The 20,261-nt window shown below is 26.5% G+C and overlaps 2 long non-coding RNA genes across 2 annotated transcripts; both read right to left on the reverse strand.

Annotated features, from left to right (window-relative positions):
• Positions 1-5,232: 5,232 nt before the first annotated feature.
• LOC122270032 (uncharacterized) lies at positions 5,233-10,348 on the reverse strand. Its single transcript, XR_006225558.3, has 3 exons — positions 9,973-10,348; positions 6,373-6,532; positions 5,233-5,399 (listed from the first exon to the last, which is right to left on the reverse strand). It is a non-coding gene; the product is annotated as an uncharacterized LOC122270032 (long non-coding RNA).
• A 1,687-nt stretch (positions 10,349-12,035) lies between these two features.
• On the reverse strand, positions 12,036-18,794 carry LOC122270071 (uncharacterized). Its single transcript, XR_006225588.3, has 3 exons — positions 18,644-18,794; positions 14,650-14,810; positions 12,036-12,200 (listed from the first exon to the last, which is right to left on the reverse strand). It is a non-coding gene; the product is annotated as an uncharacterized LOC122270071 (long non-coding RNA).
• Positions 18,795-20,261: the final 1,467 nt, after the last annotated feature.

Genomic DNA, 20,261 nt, shown 5'->3' on the forward strand with positions numbered 1-20,261 from the left:
AAAATTTGAAAATGTTATTTCTACCGTTTTAGCTTATTTTTTAAAGTATGATCTTCATACAAGTGTGCAAAAATGATATTTGTGCTCATTATGAATATTTACAATGTACATATTTATGTAATAAGCATTTGCTCTATTGACATTTACAATTATACTGCACTTATGAACATACATTTTGTATGCGATGTTATTGTGCGTATTACAAAGAAAACAATAACAGAAAATGTTAAGCATATGAGTTACAATAGTATTTGCATTTCAGATTTAAAGTCGACAGAAAGGCTTCTAATCTATCATTTACTTCGACTGTATCAACTATTGACTGCAATCGATATTTTTAACTCATCAAGAACTAACACTTTACTATTAATAACATTCGGGAGGTGAAGATGTAATTTGTACTTTTTTGAGTTTTAACGGGGGTCAAAAATTGAAAAATTACTGATGAGTATAAAACAAACAGTGATACTTCAATATGTAAACTACTAAATTCAAAAAATATTTCGTATTTTTTCTCTAAAAATTAAGTTTACCAAAAAATTTCTTGGTAAAAATTAAGTTTACCAAAAAGACAAAATATGCTTTCTAATAAACCTTGATTAAGTAATGTACACGGAGAAAAAATTCTGGTAAAATATTCGTACTGAATGGCAATGACATCTCTGTTACAAAAAAATCTTAATTCTGGTTAAGAAAACCAATATATACGGTATTTAAATCATTCACTAGGAAATTTTTTCCGTTCATACGGTAACGGTTTACCGGAAATTCTGGTTTTCAAAATTCTAGTTCTCATTAACAGACATTTAATTTAATTTTACCGTGTAAATAGTTATTATGCCGTGAAGAAATCGTGATAAATTTAACAAATTTTACCAAATGATAAGTATGATATCATGATAAGTTTGGTAAAAAATTGTTACCAAACTGCTTTGGTAAAAATTACCGATATCGTTGATGTTTCAATGGAGCCAGAAATAGGCTTAATTTTATTATATTCTAGTAGTTTTGACCATACTTTTTTCTCCATGTAGTGAGAAAAAAGTTCATCAAAAAAAGTTCAGTACAGAACCCGTTATCCGGAAATCAGAAAACCGGAAAACCAAAAAACCGGAATGAATTTCGATAAATTTTCCCGCAATTTAAAAAAAAAATTTTTTTTTCCTCTTAAGATTTTAGAATTTCTCTTTCTTTTTTGAAAGATGTTTACCTTACCATCATTTTGGAAATAATTATTAGTGTATTACTTTATCATTTTTTCTTCTTCTTAAGATTATTTCCAAATATTAATTTTTTTGTAGTTGGGTTTAACAATAAAAAAACGGCTTTTTGTGGCGATTAAGAAAACCGGAAAAATCAGTTATCCGGAATAGCGATGGTCCCGATAGTTCCGGATAATCGGTTCCCTACTGTATATACACCTGAGTTACTTTAAGTCTATGCAAGCAAGACCTAATATTACGCGTCTTATTAAAATATGTATAGTAAGCAATTAATCTTTGTATTATTTTCATACTTTAAGTTGCATTATAGTTGTGGACCAGCGTTAATTAATTAAAATATTGTAAATGCTTGTGATGGGATATTTTTCTCACATTTTGCAGTCGAGATATGCTTAGAGGCCTTAAGACAACGAGTTTTAAGTGTTTAATTAATACTTTTTAGCATATTGAAAAAAATAGTGTCTTATTAACAATATTTCATACTTGTATATAAATATTGCTAAACTCTTAAGCATGAGGTTGAAAAGGATAGCAAATAAGTAATAAAATAATTTTTGTTATAATAGTTTTGTTAGTTATAATTTTAAGCACCAATTTCTTTTAAATATGTTGAATTTTAAATATTAGCATAAGCTTCGGAGCTAAGTTGTAATTTTGTCTGAAAATGTTACTTGAAATTTCTTATTTAATGTGAAGACATAAGTAATTTTTTGCGCTTAAAATGACACTTTAGAAATTGAGAACTGTTTAATTTTTTTTTTACAGTGAAATCTTTGGAAATAGATGTTTCTAAAAAGTTATTTGTTAGATAGTACCATTTGCTTTCGAGTTGACCTGTAATTTCGTCGAAAATTGGCAGTAAAAATGTCACGTTTTTAGTGAAAATATGGGTGAATTTAAATATGAAAAATGGTTAAGTCAATGAAATTGAAAGTCTAAAAGGGACACTTTTGTGATTAATGTATTACATCACCATCGCAAAAACTATATTTTTTTGGATATTAATATTATCTTAGAGGAAAATTCCTTGAAAAGGTGCTATAAGCTTTGAAGTTCCTTAGCAACTTAATCTGAAATAATCTTAGCAACTTCAAAATTTAATGTTGCACACACACTGAGATAGAAAGCATGATCAAAACTATCAGAATATGATAGAATTGACTACGTTTTTGCTTTATAGGAACACCAGAAAGTTCGTTGATATTTTATGATATGTGATAAAATTTTGGTAAAAAGTTGCGTAATTTTTAGCGAAGTGCTTTGGTAGTGACTTCGGTATAATTAAGAATAAAATATGGCTTTATAATATGTGATAAAATTTGATAATTTATCATGATACCATTAAGCATGACATAAAAACCATGTCTTTAGTAAAATTTATTTTTCAGCTTTGTATTTTTTTTATCAATTATGGTAATAAGAACTATCATTTTGAAAACCAGAATTTCTGGTAAACCGTTACCATAAAAGCAAAACAAAACATTCACGCAAAAGCCCGTTGTAAGCCAGGGGGGTCAAGGGGTATAAGGCTCCACGATTTTGTAAACAGGGGCATGTTTTGCGGCAATGTGGTCACCACTGAGCACAGTCCGCCTTTACATCCTAGATAAGAAGATACCCATCGATCTGAAGCTGGGTTCAAGCCGCCACTGGGGACCGAACCGCAGCTCTTCACAATGACAGCCAAGTGCCTTAACCACTGAGCCATCGCGAATCGAAACCGTCACCATATGAAGGAAAAAATAGCCAAATGAATGGTTTAAATGCCGCATATATTAGGTTTTTTTGTTAAACCATGTGTCTTTTTTTTCCAGAAATGTTCTCACCATATAGTTCAATAATTTCACCAGAATTTTTTTCTTCGTGTACAGTTGCACATGCAACAAATTAGAAAAATATCAAAACTATTTTAAGAAGAATTTAATTTTTATAAAATTAATAACACGGTAAAATATAAATACGTATATTCGAGTATTTTTTTCATTCAGATATTACATATTTTATTATACAATAAATTACACACACATTCTTCTCAATTCAAATAGATTTTAAACTCCTCAGCGGAAGAAATATTTATATTCTGGCGTAAAAATTTAAACACCATAAATGATGTAACTCGTTACGGTCAGTAGTTTTATTTTATTTTGTCTTTAAAGGAACTGATCGTATATATTTCACGTGCGTAAATTCCCAAAACTTGCTTTTGTCATTGGGCATCATCCATGAAAAAGAAAAATACAAAAACACCTAAATCTGCATTCCTGAATCATACGAAGAAGATATAAATAGCTTGTGTTTGTCACAATCGTCTTTTTAAGAGGAACAAAAGAAGAAGTCATTTTTAGTTAATTTAGTTATAGTTTTCATGAATATAAATCGCATACGAAATGGTTCGTAAACTATTTATGAGAGCCTAATCCTCCAAAATTTATTTCATGGTAATATAATATTCCGCAAGTGATTACTATAAAATATTCCATATATATTAAAGAAGCATATTAAATCTAAACGTACTGTAATTGTTTTCTGTGCATTACGTTTTTTTTTCTCTTTGAAATTCTCGTTTTATCTGCTATTTTATGCATAATGGTTGTGAATAACAAATTTTATCGAGAATAGCAAATTAGTACTCATATTACGGAAAAATATTATTGCGGAATTATTATGGAAATTTTTCCGCAGAATGCAGTTAAGATCGCGGAAAAATCTGCTCAATAAAAAACAATATTATCTTTACTTTAAACCATACTATAGTGCAAGTTTTCTGCAAATTTAATATGTTTTATATTTATATAATTTGCATATTTAATATGCAAATTTAATATAAATAGGCCTATGTCCGTTCAAGTATCGCGAAATTAGGATTTAATTTACGCGATAATATATTTCATAAGTACCGGAATTATGGAGCGAAATCGAATCATATATGCGTTCGAATATCTTGTTATCAAATTTTTTGTCCCAATTGGAGCTTTGTAGGATTTCGGACAATTTTAACATTATTTTACTTATTTATTATCGGATTTAATTTAGTAATTTGTAGTCTTATAATTTAAATCATAATACAGAAGGCAAAAGAATTTCTGTACCCTGCATTAGGGGAAATTTGCTTTCGTAGAGAAAATTCGCATTTGCGTTATATGGGAAAGAAGTCCAAGAAGCCCTCTCATAGTTAGCCTGATGGCAAGGGGATTTATTATTCACTATTCGTCTATTACTGATGATATTTTACGTCAGTACAGTGGTCGATTCAAGCCAGTTGCAGTACACGTCCCACCCCAGTATTCGAACCTGGTTCGTCTCATTGAGAGTCGAGAGCTCCATTCCCTATCATATAAATTTCGACATAAATATTAAAGAATTTAATTTACTTTTCTTTGTTTCATAATTTAAATTTTTCTTTTATCAAGAATCGTGATATACAATAGCAACAAAAGTTTGCTCTCAAAGAGGGCAAATTGATGGATCAAAAAGGAATAAGTCTTAAATTTCACAAATCAAAAATTAATATTTTTTATTTAAAATTTACTACAATCGTCTCAATTTCAGTCTTTTAGATGATTAATGTGATTTTCGTACTTGAAAGTTTAAAAAAAAATTATTTAAAAATTTTAGCACAATGAATATTGCTTTCACTAGTTTTATTTTAAAATATTACTATAGTGCAATACCTTAAAGATACAAATATGCATTATAGTTAAAATAATAAACAAATCACCAAAATATCAAGAGTATTAATTCTAAATATATTTAATATTATATACTAATATCTATAATCTGAATAATAATAATGTATATAATATTAATTAAATATATATATAATCTTATATACAATACTTTTTGCACACGATACTTTTTACAGCGCATCAAAATATCCTAACAAACCCTGAAAAGAGTAGCATTATCTTGGAATTTTCGTGTTTTTGAATTTATTGTAGCATAAACGTGCCAGCTACTTATCATAAAACTCTCTTGAAAAACATTTTTAGTGTTAAAAAAAAGTCATAAACCTTGTGCATTTTTCAAACTTTATTAACATTTAAAGGGTAAAAGCATTGGTTTAGGACAAAGAATATTTCAAAGTCAACAATAGAAGATGAAAAGGTTGAGAATTTATTCCAAACATCAACTCTATCCGAAATCATGTCCTAAATTCGACACCGGTCTAGTCGATATCTGTAAGAAAAATAAAAAGATAAATAACAATATTTACAACAGACATTTTTATTTCAAACTCTTCAAAACTAAGATGTACTTTTCATATATTTGAGCAAATGTTAAAGTCAAATATTCTTAGAATTTTATAAAGTTCAAATTATTATCTGAATAAAATCATGACGAAATATTAATATTAATTTAAAAAATATCTGAACAACTTACAATTTTTAAAAAAAAAATTAGATTGCTTCATGCCAAAAAATATTTACCATTCATTATAATTTAAATGGATTATCATGTATTTGTTAGAAAAGTAAACTTAGAAAATTGCATTTTTGAAGTTCAATGAATTTTAGGTATCGAAAATTACGTTTCTTTTCTTCAGATTTTTTTTTTCATTTCAAAACATATTTAGTATATTAGCACATATATTATAATTTCAAAATATCTATATCTACTTTTAACAAAATAAATATAAAAAAATTTTATTTTCAAATTTTCAAACTTATCTAGATTTTAAAATTTCAAAGAAATTTAGTATCAATAATTAAATTTTTACTTCTCTAGATATATTTTTTAGTTCTCGAAATATTTATTAATTTAGCGGGATCAAATTCAAAATGAACATTGCGTGTTCTTTAGTAATACGCATTTATGAAATTACATTTTAAAATTTTAAACTTATCTGGATTTTTAAAGAGTTTTATGAATAAATAATTAAATTTTTTCTTCTCTAAATATATAAGTTCTATAAGTATTTAGTAGTTTAGCGGATAATGTTTCAATCAATATGAAAATGAAACGATGCAATTATTTTGTGTTGGTCTTTACCCTTAAAAAATTCATTTTACCTCATAAAATGCACCTAATCTGGTTTTTTATAATGGGACAATACCTTTACATTTTAAATTGGACACTAAAAATTTTTTTTAACATGAGATGGCTTATAAATTACAAAAATAATCTAAAATGAAAAATTCGCTATTCTTACCAATATTATTCAAAGGCTCACTTCCAATAATAAGCAGCAGGGTTGTAAGCGTAGTTGTAGGCGTAAGGGTATACAGCAGAATGGGCACCATAATAATATGGGCTATAGACGTACTGGGCTAAATACCGAAAAACATGGCGGCGAAAAGAAGGAGTAACCACTAAACAAAATAAATGATAATAGAAAAGCAATATTAATAATAATTTAGAAGCTAATGAAATTAATATAATAATAATGAAACTAATATTAGATTTAAAAAAATGCTTCGATTGCATTCTAAATAGGGAATTTAGAATGCATAGAAACACCCAAAATTTCTGTAGAATTTGTTTTGTTTTGTTTTAAACCACGTAATTTCGAAACTTCATAAAAAATTTTTTTACAATATACTCGATATCTATACACGATAATACGTATATAATACATACGATACGTTCTGCAATGTATAAGATATAGGAGTGTTTTCAAAATGCCACTATAGTTTCTATTCTCGATTATGAAAAAGAAATATGCAATGTTTTTTTTAATTTTCTCGAAAAATTAGAAGCTCAAAAGAGTTTTCAACGTTTTTCGATGATCTTTCGTCTAGGAAAATCAAAACAAAAAACCACAATTTAAGTGCTTTACACTTGAGGCAAATTTATAATTATAATTTTAAACTATACATTTGCCAATCATTTGCCTTTTCAATCGCCAATTTGGCGAGACATTTCCACCCATAAGAAAACTCGCGAAGTTAATGAATAATTATTGGTTTTTGAAACTTTTTATAAGCCAGATAATGCAGCATTGAAGTAACTTTTTAAATATTAAAAAATTAAAATACACAATCATAATAAATCACCAACTCTTTTCAGTTTAACACAATTGTAGTTTTTCTATCTATAGACGTTTTGATCTATTTTTTGTATTAGGGTGGCGCTTTTTAATAATAGTTTAAACCTGATCTAACAGTCATTAATAACTGTTTTTAACTCACAGCAGCTTATAAGAACAGCATATTTTTCGAAGAAAAAAAAGTGTTATTTCATGTGGCGTCAAAGTCTCCTTATGGAAAAAAAAGTCCTAATCCAAATTTTTTTAAATGAGAAAAAAAGAGGAAACCTAAAATCAAATAAAAGGTTTTGATAAGTGAATCAAATTCATAGAATTTAAAATTTATACATATTGGAAATTTATACATGTTTTAGTAAAATTCTTGATAAAAGAATGCTTTTCATCATTTAGTTATAAAATTACGCTTCAATTCCATTACAAAAAGCCATGTTATCTGTATCTGGTTGATAACAATAATATTATTATCAAATTATTTTAATCATAATATCGGTATCAGAATATTGAACCATTAATTCGGTATTGAATCGTAATATCGGTAATAGCTCGCTAAACCATAATAACGGTATCTTGAACCATGGTATGATGCTAAATTATATCATATTTCTGTTGAAGTTGAATCATAGTCAAGTTTAAAAAGTTGAAGTTTAAAAGTTAATCAAGTTTAAAAAGTTCGATATTGGTGCTCAGATGAACCATATTATTATTATAGTTAAACTTAGCATCATATTTAGGTTGCAGCAAATTTGATTGATATTATGGTTCAAAATTCAATAAATTATCCAATGGGAGGATGAATTAAAAACTAAATTTAAAAGAAAACTAAAAAATATTAAAATTCGATTTCGAAAGGTTACACATTTTGTTGATTAAAAATTTAATTCAAGAAAGCTTTATTTGCTTACATAAAACTAAACTTAATAACCTTTTTCTGAAATATTTGTTGCCATTTCTAAAACCACTATCCAAAAATTTAATTGCGGCGATTGAATGGTAATTTTTTAAATACGAATTATATATTTATACATATTTCTTGTCTGATACATATTTGATATACACATATAATGCATATTTCTTATCTGATATTAACAATATTCAGACAAGAAATGTTTTATAATATTCGTTCTTAAAGTCAAAATAATCTTTTTACACAAAATAAAGATTTTTATGTATTAGGGATAGAATTATATATGATGATAGAAATGGAAATATCCGCTTAAAATTTTACTTATAACAATTTGTTAGACTAATTATTAAGTTCTGGAAAGAAGAATAACATTTTTTAATTAAAATTAAAGAAAATGTTTTTGTCATTGATTGGCTGAATTTTATCTCAAATTTTACCTCAATTTTAGCAAAATCAATACTTTTTTTACAATAAACAACTAAAAAATGTTTTTCAATTTTTTTTCTATTTTCAATCATCATGAATTTATGGTTCAGAAGTTCTTGCGTTGTCATATTAAAAGTTCACTAATTTAAAAGCAAGATTAATTATCACAAACTTCAATTTCAACACTTGAGTTATTTTTGTTTGAACATTTCAAACTAAACATTATAGTACAGTGCAGTGAAAATAATTTTTAAAATGTAAAAAAAAAAATCGACATAAATAGTGAAATCGGTCAAGCATGTATTACTCCAATGTTAAATTGTCGAAAAACTTAAAAAATATTATATTTTCCTTAAAAAAAATTTAAGATGAGCTTTCAAGTCGTACACAGCTTCTAATTTACTTCAATAGAATAATTTCTAACTCAAAAATATCCCAGTTAAAATTAAGGAAAAAAACACCAAATAAACTTAATTCTTTTAAAAATTTAACTTAACTTTTCAAAAACATAACTTTTTTAAATAGTTTTCTAATTTAATATTTTCGTTTTTGATTAAAATAAGACATATTAATAGACATTTGGGTTGACAAACAATTACTGTAATAGATTTGTTGTACAAAGTTTGAATGCTTTTTTATATTCGACCAGTTCTAACGTTTCTAGTTTCTAATCTCATTTCTAATTTTAAATTTTGAACTTTGGTCATATAGTAAAATGTTAAGACAAATTTGGTGTCATTAATTATTTTACAGTAGATGATTTTATGTTAAATGATTGAAAGCTATCTTGACTTTTTAGTAAACATTTTAGTGATATTTCAGAAAAATCTTTAAATGATAGCTTTACAGAATCATTTTCTGATTTTTAATTTGTAAATCATTTTTTAGAAAATTGTTAAATGCTAGCTTTTCAGATTCCTTTTCCAATTTTTAATTTTCAAATTCTGTCGCTTAAAAGAATAAGATATATTAGTACACTTCTTTTAAATTTTATTAATACTTCAGAGAATCGTTATATGAATGCTTCTTAGAATCATTTTCAAATTTTTTACTTTAAAATGCTGTTGTTTAATTAAATAAGATACATCAGTGGACTTTTTTTTCCAATTTTTATATTTTAGAAAATTATTAAGAGCCTGCTTTTCATTAATGTTTTCTGATCTTCAAATTTAAAATTCTGCATTTTCATAGAATGAAATATATTAGTACAATTTTTTTTTAATATAATGATGTTTTAGAAAAGTCTTAAACGACCGCTTTATAGAACCATTTTCCAATTTTTGATTTCAAGATTCCGTTTTTTAATTAAATAAGATGTACTAATATACTTTTTGAGCAACAAATTAATATACGTCATTTTAAAATATTGCTTTTAAAATGACGTAACATATTGCTAGCAGAAAAATGAATGCAAAAATAATTAAATTACTTACAAAAACGGTCATTTTGACAGATAACTTTCTATACTCACAGCAGGAGATAAGAAAATATAATTTGAATGTCAGCTACAATGTCTTTATATACTAAACTAAAACCAAGAAAAACATCATCCCATCAAAAGAGCAAAGGAACGGAATCTCAAGGCCGCAATTGACAAATCTATACCAAAGAAGTATCATCATTTAATTTTTCTTAGGGGTTGGGCTCTATTTGAAAAATAATTGAAGATGGTGAGAGTTTGCTCTTCAGAATCCCTCTTGAATAATCCCACGTGGGGTTGTGGGAAGATAACCTTGAAGATAATTTTGGTTTAAAGCATGCACCTGGAGTAATCTGTAGTCAAATTTGTGATATCCTTTGTAAAACAGCCAAACGACTAGGAACTAAGTGGCTTAATATTATTAATGTATTTTGTAATGATGATTTCATTGTCAAGGTTTTATTGGCAGTTATCATTTTTTTCTTTTTCGCGCTAGAAAGGAATAGTTGAAACAAACAATTATTTAAAATGAAAATTTATTGAAAGCTAATACTTAGAATGATTTTTATCATTTGAAATAATAGTGAAAAATATAATTGTTAAAAACTCGCATTTAATGAAAAGTAAAACAATTTCAACATAATTTAACTATCAATCATACTCTCAAACATTTGAGAATTTAGAGCGAAACATATTTTTCAATGATGAGCTAAAGAAGAATTTTTAAAAAACTAAAGGACTTTTATATCAGAACTTTAGAATATTTATTTCTTAAGCCTACCTGACCTTTTTCGTGCATGTGTTTAAATTATTTATATATAGTGATTGACAAAAGTTTTTTATATCTACTTTTTTTAAATCCTAATGCATTACCTATACTATTGCGAAAATTAAAACAGAATGAACTACATCTAAACTACAGAAATTCTGTAGTATAGTTAGAGGGTATGTTACCAATTCTCACCCGCAAATAGCAAAATCTTTTGAAACTCGTATCAATTTGAAGCAAAAAAAAGAAGAAATAGTAGAAGAAGAAAAAAAGAAAGAAAGCTTAAGTGAAAGTGCAGAAATATGCATAAACAAGAACCTTTCTCAGTGTCTAAACACCAAAAATCCAAAAATTATTTGGTTTTTAGACACTGAGGAAGGTTCTTGTTTCTGTCCATTTTCGTACTTTTATTTGTATATTATCCTCATTTTTTTCTTTGCTTCAATCTAAGAAGCACAATTCGCTCTTTCTTTTGGGCAACAAAAATCTGTTAATTTAATTAATCTCAAGTTTCGGAAGATCCCATCATTTTTATATCTAGATATAAGTATTAGAAACGATCAGCTATGAAAGATATAAATTGTTTCAATCCTTAGTCCATTTCAGGGTGACCACAACCAGGATAGGTAGGTACTTTATTTACGTCGCAGCATAATGAGCGTTTGGCGACGGTCTGGGAAACATCCCTGAGGATGATCAGAAGAATTGCCATCGCAATTTTGATCCTCTGCAGAGGGGATAGCTCCCCTGCTTTGGTAGCCCGACTACCTGCGCGAAGTCGAGCATTTTACGGTAGTACAGCTTTACGAGGACTGATAACTCGCACCCTCGGTCCGTAAGCAGGCTGATTAAATTGGTCACCCACCCGCTTACTGATAGCAGTAAGTGATGCTTGACTTAGGTGTTCTACTGGGAATCGTGTCTTTGCGATCAGTCCTCAGCGGGACCAACCAAAAAAGAAATGCCATCGTGCTCCGAGTAGCGGAAAAAGTTTACTAGAGGTAATTTTTTATTTTATTTTAATGCATGATAAGTTATTCTGTAAATACGATTTAACACTAGAAAAAACTGAACATTGCTGTATACCTAGACAGACAGAAGAGACCAATTTCGTCCTCCTCAAATTGTTTGAAAGTAGATCAGTCAAACATCTGAAATCTTAAAATATATTCATAATTAACTTATTAAAAACTTAATATGGACTTGATAATCGAAATTCCATGGTATTTTTCGATTTAGGTACCATTTCTACAGTTAACAAAAATATTTTGGGGAAAAATTTAGTGTTAAAAAAAAGAGTCATAAGCTTTGTGCATTTTTCAAACTTTATTAACATTTAAAAGGTAGAAAGATTGGTTTGGGACAAAGAATAGTTCAGAGTCGACAATAGAAGATGAAAAGGTAGAGAATTTATTCAAACATCAACTAAATCCGAAATCATGTCATAAATCCAATACCGGTCCAGTCGATACCTGTAAGGAAAGTAGAAAGATAAATAACAACATTTACAACAGCCATTTTTATTTCAAACTCTGCAAAACTAAGAAGTAATTTACACATTTGAGCAAATATTAAAGTCAAGTCGTGTAGAGCTCAAATATTCTTAGAATATGACGAAATGTTAATATTAACTACAAAAATATTTAAACAAATTACAATTTTTAAAAATATATTTAGATTGCTTCATGCCAAAAAAATATTTACCATTCATTATCATTTAAATGGATTATCATGTGCTTGCTAGAAAAGTAAGCTTATAAAATTGCATTTTTGAAGTTCAATGAAATTTAGGTATCTAAAATTACATTTCTCTTCTTCATATTTTTTTTTCATTTCCAAGCATATTTAGTTAATTAGAATTATTAAAATTTCCAAATATCTATATCTATTTTTAACAAAATATAAAAAATTGCATTTTAAAATTTTGAGCAATTCTAGATTTTGAAATTTTAGTATTAATAATTGCATTTTTACTTCTTTAGATAAATTTTTCAGTTCTACAAATATATATTCAAAATGAATATTTTGTATTTTTTATTAATATGCATTTATGAAATTAAATTTTAAAATTTTAAACTTATCTAGATTTAGAAATTTTAAGGAGTTTTACGCATAAATAATTACATTTTTTCTTCTCTAAATATATTTATAAATTTTATAAGTATTTAGTTGTTTAGCGGATCAAAATTCAAAAAGAATATCGTGTGTCTTATATTAATATGCATTTATAAAATCACATTTTTAAATTTTTAAACTTATCTAAATTTTTAAAGTTCAATAAATCTTTATCGTTGAGATATTGATATCATTGTTTAAAATGTATATTATATATTTTCCTTAAAAAAATTTAAAATATAACTTTTTAAGTTTATGATCCAGAATTTATCAGTTTAATTTTTTTTAAGCATTCGGAGAGGATATTTCTTAAAATGCAAAGTTAAATGGGGTACTTTAATCATAAAAACAGTCTTCTTATTAATTTGCTTCATAAATGAAACAAGAAATTATTAAAAAATATTCCATTTTAAAGGATATATTTTATAAATAAAATTCAAGAATAAAATCGTTACAAAGAATATTTATTTTTTTACCAAAAATTTTCTTACTTTTCTACAAAATTTTTGTAGTTTAGAACGAAATTAAAATGTTAGTTTTTTTTAAACTTTATGCTTATTTTATTCTCTACTTAGAGTATGCACTTGTTCGCCAAAATTCGTTAAGAAAACTTAATGAACTTAAAATATTAAAATCCTTAAATTGAACTAATTGCATCTTACTTAAATTATTGATAATTTTTTTCAAAAATGAATATCAGCAGTTAAATCGGGGTAATTTTTATAAACGTATGAACCTCACTGAAAAGAGACAAAATTTATTTCGACAAAACGTACGACATAAATTTTACTATAGAAAATTACAATACGAACGAACAGAAAGTATATGTTCTCTTACTAAAATATTTCTCTAATGCATTTCAATATTCTCAGCTCAATTCACAAATATTAAAACAGAATAAAAACCTGTTATTTATTCTAGCATAAAATTGCTATACGAACTAGCATTTTTTACATGAAGAAAAAATTTTGATAATATCACTGAACTATATCATAATGATATTTCTGGCAAAAAAAAAAAACTATTAAACCACAATATACGGTATTTAAACCATTCATTTGGTAATTTTCCGTTCATGTGGTAAAAGTTTACTGGTAATTCTGGTTTTAATAAAATGCAAAACACGACACTGACAGAATGAATAGTTTTCATACCACTAAGGTATCATAATAACATTACCAAAATGTACCACATACGATAAAACCTTATTTTATTGTTGTTTTTACCAAAATTACCAAACAGCATTGCCAACACATTACCAAACAGCTTCGGTAAAAATTACTGAGATGCTTGGTGTACCCATAGAGCCAGAAACAGGTTGAATTTGATCATATTTGGCCGTTCTGACCACACATTTGTTCTCGATATATATTTTGTTCTCGATATATATCTCGATTCACGTAACCCTAAGTTTGTTTTTTAATAAAAAAAAGTTTGTACAGCTAGGCATTTTTGTTCTCAAAACTGGCTAGAACTTAACAGTTTCAGAAATACTCGAGAAACATAGCATCATTTTATATTGTTTATTAAGATTATAAAAAATATTTTTAAATATTTTCAGATTTTGAACATTTTAATAGATATTAGGTTTAATAATTTTTTTCTTTCTGGTTTCCCAAAAATTTGCTTTCGGATTTCAGGAGAACTTAAAAATTCATTTTATTTCATAAAAACGCACCTAATATGTTTTTTTTAATAATGGGACTATCGCTTTACATTTTAAATTGGATACTAAAAATTGGTTTTAACAAGCGATTGCTTATAAATTTCAAAAATAATCTAAAATGAATAGTTAATTATTCTTACCAATATTATTCAAAGGCTCACTTCCAATAATAAGCAGCAGGGTTGTAAGCGTAGTTGTAGGCGTAAGGGTATACAGCAGAATGGGCACCATAATAGTATGGGCTGTAGACGTACTGGGCGAAAGCCACAGCCATCATGGCGACCAAGAGAAGGACGAAGAACTAAAGAAAATAATAGAAAAGTAATATTAATAATTAAGTTTTACAATCTAAATTGAATAATGAAAGAACATATTGGATAGGATAAAATGTTTCGATTACATTCGAAATAGGGAATTTATGCATAGAAACACCCAAAATTTCTGTAGAATTTTTTTGTTTTAAACCGCTTAATTTAAAAACTTGATAAAAAAAATTTACATGTCTATAATATATACGATATCTATACACGATAATACATAATGTATACGATACGTTCTACGTTATATAATATATTCGAGCGTTTTCAAAATGCCACTGTAGCTTTTATTCGCAATTATGGAAAATAAAATTCGCAATGTTATATTTCATTTTCTCGAAAAATTAGAAGCTCATAAGTGTTTTTAGATGATCATTCGTCTAGGAAAATAAAAACAAAAAGCCACAGTTTAAGTGCTTTACACTTGAAGCAAAGTTATAATTTTAAACCATACGTTTGCCAATCATTTGTCTTTTCAATCACAAATTTGGCGAGATTTTTCCACCCATAAGAAAAGCAACAAAATTAATGAATAATTCCTAGTTTTTGAAATTTTTTATAAGCCAGAAAATACAGCATTGAGGTGATTTTTTAAATACTAAAAACTTAAATCACAAGTGCTTTTCAGTTTAAAAAAATTTTAGTTTTTCTTCCTACAGACGTCTTGTACCATTTTTAGTTTTAGGATGATGAAGACAGTTTAAACCTGATCTAACAGTCTTGAATATTTGTTTCAAACTCACAGCAGCTAATAAAAACAGTATATTATTCGCAAGAGAAAAAAAACAGCAATTTCATTTGGCATTAAAGTCTTCTTATAAAAAAAAAATCCTTAATCCAAATTTTCTTAAATGAGAAAAAAAGAGAAAGCTTAAAATCGAATGAAAGATTTCGATACAGTGAATCAAATTCATCGAATTTAAATTTATACATATTCGAAATTTATGCATGTTTTAGAAAAAGTTTTGATAAAAGACTGCTTTTCATTATATAGTTATGAAATGACGCTTCAATTCCATTACAAAAATCCATAATATCAATATCTAGTTCATGAACTATAATATCAGTATCTGGTTGATAAACTATAATATCAGTATCAAATCATTGAATCATATAACTGGATCAGAACATTGAATTATTTATTCGGTATTAGAACATTAAACCGTAATATCGGTATTAGCTTACTGAACCATAATAAAACGGTAACTTGAGTCATGATATGATATTAAATTATACCCTATTTTTGTTGAAGTTGAATCATAGTCAAGTTTAAAAAGTTAAACTTCATGCTTAAAAGTTTATCAAGTTTAAAATGGTCGATATTGGTGGTAGGATGAACTATATTATTATTATAGTTAAACTTAGCACCATATTTAGGTTGCAGCAAATTTGATTGATATTATGGTTCAAAATGCTATTAAATATTAATTAAAATTTTTAAATTAAAATTATATTTTGAAGATCTGCACGTTTTTGTTGATTGAAAATTCAACTCAAGAAAACTTTATTTGTTTACATAAAACTAAAATTAACAAAAATTTTCATAAATTTTTTTTGCCATTTGTAAAACCATTATCGGAAAATTTAATTGTGATGATCAGGTAGTAATTTATTTTAAATGCATTTTATATACATACATATTTCTTCTCTGATACATATTTGATATACACATATAATACATATTTCTTTTCTGATATTAGTAATATTAAGACAAGAAACGTTTTATAATATTCATTCTTAAAGTCAATAATCTTTTTACTCAAAATAAAGATTTTAATATATTAGGGATAGAATTATATATGATGATACAAATGGAAATATCAGCTTAAAATTTTACTTATAACAATTTGTTCACTAATTATAAAGTTCTAGAAAAGAGAATAAAGACTTTTAATTAAAATCATAAAAAAATGTTTTTGTCATTGATCGGCTGAATTTTGTCTTAAATTTTATCTTAATTTTAGCAAAATTAAAAATTATTAACTATTGTTTTAGAAGTTCTTGAGTTGTCATACTAAAAGTTCATTAATTTAAAAACAAGATTAATTACTACAAATATCAATTTCAACACCTGAGTTATTTCTGTTTGAGCACTTCAAACTAAACATTCTCGTATAATGCAATAAAAATAATGTTTAAAATGTAAGCCAATTGATTAAATAATGACATAAATTTTGAAATCGGCCAAGCTTGTTGTATGCTAATGTTAAACAGTAAAAAAACTTTTTATTGTCAAAAAGCATTTTATTTTCTGTAAAAAATTTTAAGATAAGCTTTCAAGTCTTACACAGCATGTAATTTATTTCAATAGAATAATTTAGAACTCAAAAATATCCAAATTTAAATTAAAAAATAAACTTAATTTGAATAACTTAATTCTTTTAAAAATGTAACTTAAAAACATAGCTTTTCGAAATCATTTTCTAATTCAATTTTGTCATTTTTGGTTAAAATAAGACATATTAATAGACATTTGGGTTGATAAATAATTACTGTTTTATATTTGTTGTACAAAGTTTGAATGCTTTTTTTAATATTCGACAAGTTCTAACGTTTCTAATTTCTAATCTCATATCTAATTTTAAACTTTGAGATTTGGTTATATAATGAAATGTTAAGACAAATTTGGTGTCATAAATTATTCTACAGTAGATGATTTTAAGTTAAATGATTGAAAGCCATCTTGACTTTTTAGTTTAAATTTTAATGATATTTCAGAAAATCCTTAAATGATAGCCTTGCAGTTGTTTTCTGACTTTTAATTTTTAAATGATTTTTTAGAAAATTGCTAAATGGTAGCTTTTTACAATCTTTTTCAAAATCTGTCGTTCAAAAAAATAAGATATAATAGTTCTTTTGAATTTTATTTCTATTTCTGAGAATCGTTAAATGACAGCTTTTTAGAATCATTCATGAATTTTTGATTTTAAAATTAAGTTGTTTAATCAAATAAGATATAATAGTAAATTTTTTTTAAATTTTTATATTTTAAAAAATCAATAAGTGACTGCTTTTCATGAATGTTTTCTGACTTTTAATTTTAAAATTCGTCATTTTCATTGAATAAAATATATTAGTACACTTTTCTTAAATCTAATTATATATTTAGAAATGTTAAAATACAGCTTTTCAGAATCATTTTCCAATTTTTAATTTTTTCAAAATTCTGTTATTTAATAAAATAAGATATACTAATATACTTTTTGAGCAACAAATTAATTTTCATCAATTGATTTATATGAAATTTGAAAGCTCATTTCGTCATATTTTCTTGCAGGAATATGTTGAAATAAGCCAATTTAATTATATTTCAGAAAATTGTTAAATGATAGCTTTAATTTTAGAACGTCAAATTTAATTATATTTTAAAAAATTGTTAAATGACAGCTTTTCAAAACGATTTTTTAATTTTTAATTTCAAAATTCTGTGGTTTAATAAAATAATATCTAATAATATACTTTTTGAGCAACAGATTAATTTTCATCAATTGATTTATATGAAATTTGAAAGCCCATTTTAACATATTGCTTGCAGGAATATGTTAAAATAAGCATATTTAATTATATTTTAGAAAATTGTTGAATGAAAGCTTTAATTTTAGAACGTCAAATTTAATAATATTTTAGAAAATTGGTAAATGACAGCTTTTCAGAACAATTTTTTAATTTTCAATTTCAAAATTCTGTTGTTTAATAAAATAATATCAAATAATATACTTTTTGAGTAAAAATTAGTTTTCATCAATTGATTTATCTGAAAGCTCGTTTAAACATATTGCTTGCAGAAAAATTAATGCAAAATAAATAAATTACTTACCAAAGTGTTCATTTTGACAGATAACTTTCAATACTCACAGCAGGAGATAAGAAAATATAATTTGAATGTCAGCTACAATGTCTTTATATACTAAACTAAAACCAGGAAAAACATCATCCCATCCAAAGAGCAAAAGGACGGAATCCCAAGGCCGCAATTGGCAAATCTAGACCAAAGAAGTATCATCATTTAAATTTTCTTAGGGGTGGGGCTCTATTTGAAAAATAATTGAAGATGGTGAGAGTTGCTCTTCAGAATCCCTCTCGAATGATCCCACGTGGGGCAGTAGGAAGATAACCTTGAAGATAATTTTGGTTTTAAGCATGCACCTGAAGTTATCGGTTGTCAAATTTGTGATATCCTTTATAAAATTAACAAACGACTAGGAACTAAGTGGTTAAATGTTATTAATGTATTTTGTAATGATGATTGCATTGTCAAGGTTTTATTGGCAGTTATCATTTTTTTTCTTTCTCGAGGCTGGAAAGGAATAGTTGAAACAAACACTTATTTAAAATGAAAATTTATTGACAGTTAATATTTAGAATGATTTTATAGAAAATAATAGTGTTAATAAAAATATAATAGTTAAAATTCGAATTGAATGAAATGTAAAACAATTTAAACACAATCAGTCATACTCTCAAACATTTGAGAATTTAGAGCGTAATTTATTTTTCAGTGGTGATAAGCAGAATTTTTTAAATCTGAAATAGTTGTAATAAATCTTTTATCGGAACTTTAGATTATTTATTTCTTAAGCCAACCTGACCTTTTTTCATATGTGTTTAAATTATTTATATGTAGTGGTGGACAAAAGCTTTTTATATCTACTTTTTTCAAATCCTAATGCATTACCTATACTAATTAAGAAAATTAAAACAGAATGAACTGCAACTAAACCACAGAAATTCCGTAGTATAGTTAGAAGGTATGTTACCAATTCTCGTCCGTAAATTTTAAAATGTTTTTTAAAACTCGTATCAATTTGAAGAGAAGTAAAAAGAAGAAGAAAAAGAAGAAAAGAAAGAAAGAAAGCGTAAATAAACCGCAAATGAAAGTGCAGAAATAGGCACAAACAAGAACCTTTCTCTGTGTTTAAACACCAAAACCCATTTGGTTTTTAAACATTCAGGAAAGTTTTTATTTCTGTCCAATTCTGTACTTTTATTTGTGTATTACCCTCGTTCTTTTTTCTTTGCTTTAATCTAAAAAGCACAAATCGCTCTTTCTTTTGGGTATCAAGAATATGTACATTTAGTTAATCTCTAGTTTCAGAACATCCCAACATTTATTTATTGACATAAATTGTTTCATTCCTTAGTCCATTTCAGGGTGACCACAACCAGGATAGACCAGTACTTTATTTACATCACACTAGAGCTGCACAATGGACTTTTGGCGACGGTCTGGGCAACATGCCTGAGGATGATCCGAAGACATGCCATCGCAATTTTGATCCTCTGTATAGAGGATGGCTCCCCTGATTTGGTAGCCCGACTACCTGCGCGCGAAGTCGAGCACTTTACGGTAAAACAGTTTAACGAGGACTGATACCACGCACCCTCGTTCCCTACGCAGGCTGATTAAATTGGTCACCCACCCGCTTACTGACAGC

Source organism: Parasteatoda tepidariorum, chromosome 9 (assembly GCF_982258835.1).
Source record: "Parasteatoda tepidariorum strain Cologne lab strain chromosome 9, Ptep-v5.0, whole genome shotgun sequence".
Taxonomy (NCBI): Eukaryota; Metazoa; Arthropoda; class Arachnida; order Araneae; family Theridiidae; genus Parasteatoda; species Parasteatoda tepidariorum.